The 2,058-nt window shown below is 37.9% G+C and overlaps 1 pseudogene; it reads left to right on the plus strand.

The window, feature by feature from the left end:
* The first annotated feature begins 601 nt into the window (after positions 1–601).
* LOC119525685 lies at positions 602–1,561 on the plus strand (annotated as a pseudogene).
* Positions 1,562–2,058: the final 497 nt, after the last annotated feature.

Genomic DNA, 2,058 nt, shown 5'->3' on the forward strand with positions numbered 1-2,058 from the left:
CTTTTTCTTGCCAGGTATAAATCTCTGACTGAAGCCAAAGGAGAGAGCATCAGGGTACCTCCTCACTTCTCTGTATGTGGGGCCAAAAACAATTCTGATGCTGATTCTTGCCTGTTAGAATTAAAACATCCAAATAATAGAATATGACTCTTTGTTACACAGCTCATATAAGGTATTCACATATTGTACAAAATCAGTAGGATGTATTTCAGTTCATTTCAATAAAATACATTTGACTGGACTGTTTCCTAATGTCCTTTAAATATAACATTGATTCTTAAAAGGAGAAGAATATTAATTATTCCTTATATTTCTTCAATGGAGGAAACAGATACTTAATCATATTCATGGATTTTTTTCAAGCCTATGTCATTTCTTCCAGTTTCCCTATAGTGGGTGTATAGAGTAACAGGTGAAAAGAAAATAAACCAATAAAAAGTTCTAAGAAGAATTGGTTTGTAACAACTGAAAACTATTGCTAAGTTACCAGGGTGTATGTTTCTTTAGTGTGAATTCTTTAGATATGAATTAATTGAATCTGAAATAAATGCATACTGATGGGTATCTGTACAGTATTTCCTTTTAACAACCTTCTTTTCTTTTCCAAATATGTCTCTGCTTCATCAAACAACAGAATCTAACCAGGGTCTCAGAATTCCTCCTCTTAGAGCTCTCGGCAGACCCAGAACTACAACCCATCCTCTTTGGGCTGTTTTTGTCCATGTACCTGGTCACTGTGCTGGGAAACCTACTCATCATGCTGACTGTCAGCTCTGATTCCCACCTCCACACCCCCATGTACTTCTTCCTCTTCAACTTGTCCTTGGCTGACATTGATTTCACCTCTACCACAATACCAAGGATGTTTATGGATATCCACACTCACTGCAGAGTCATCTCCAACAAAGAATGCCTGATTCAGTTGTCCCTTTTTACTCTTTTTGGATGTATGGACTGTATGCTTTTGACTGTGATGGCCTATGACAGGTTTGTGGCAATCTGTCACCCCCTCCATTATCCATTTATCATGAAACCCTGGTCATGTGGCCTCCTGGTTCTGCTTTCTTTTGTCATCAGCCTTTTGGAGTCCCAGTTGCACTGCTTAATGGTTTTGCAACTAATATTCTGTTCAGATGTGGAGATCCTGCATTTCTTCTGTGCCCCTCCTACACTCCTCAGACTTGCATGTTCTGTCCCCTCTTCCAGCAACATATTAATATATTTTACTGGTGTCATCACTGGTGGAATTCCAGTCTTACTGATCATTTTGTCTTATACTCAAATAGTTTCCTCCATTCTAAGAGCCCCATCTTCAGGTGGGAAGTATGAAGCCTTTTCCACCTGTGGCTCTCACTTGTCAGTTGTTTGCTTATTTTACGGGACAGGGCTGGGAGTGTACCTGAGTTGAGCTTACTCACCTTCTTCTGGGAAGGGTGTTGTAGCCTCCTTGTTTTATACACTGGTCACCCCCATGCTGAATCCTTTCATCTACAGTCTGAGGAACAGGGACATCAAAAAGGCCTTATGGAGGATACTCAGGAGAACATGCCCATCTCAATAACTGGGCTTTATTTTTGGTTTGAGGATATGAAAAGAGAAAAAAAGAAATATTTAGAAATTAAAGTATATCCCCTTCAGACACAGAACTTTTTATAGCTCTCATCCTTTAATTTCTCATCAGCTTTCATATCTGAACACTATTCTTTGGCATGTCTTTTGGCATTGCAAGACCATAGCTGTGGGTAGGACATTTATTTCCCTTTCAAGGACTTTGTTTCTTCATTTTTAATCCTACTTAGTTTAACTGACAATTTAGGATTAAAAAATAGTGTATGTGCATAGCAAAACCTTCTGAATATAGGTGTTATTGCAATCATCTACTCTAAGCATAATTGCATTCAAATTATTAGAATTTGCAGTATATTTTAATCTGGATGCCTAGCAACCCATTATAATGAAAGTTTACAGATTTATAACAAGAAAAATAAAGACAGGGGCTGAATACCATTTATTTCTATACTCAAAATCTAGCATAGTGAGGCAGAGATCTATCCCATA

This window comes from Choloepus didactylus (genome assembly GCF_015220235.1).
Source record: "Choloepus didactylus isolate mChoDid1 chromosome 25 unlocalized genomic scaffold, mChoDid1.pri SUPER_25_unloc3, whole genome shotgun sequence".
Classification (NCBI taxonomy): Eukaryota; Metazoa; Chordata; class Mammalia; order Pilosa; family Megalonychidae; genus Choloepus; species Choloepus didactylus.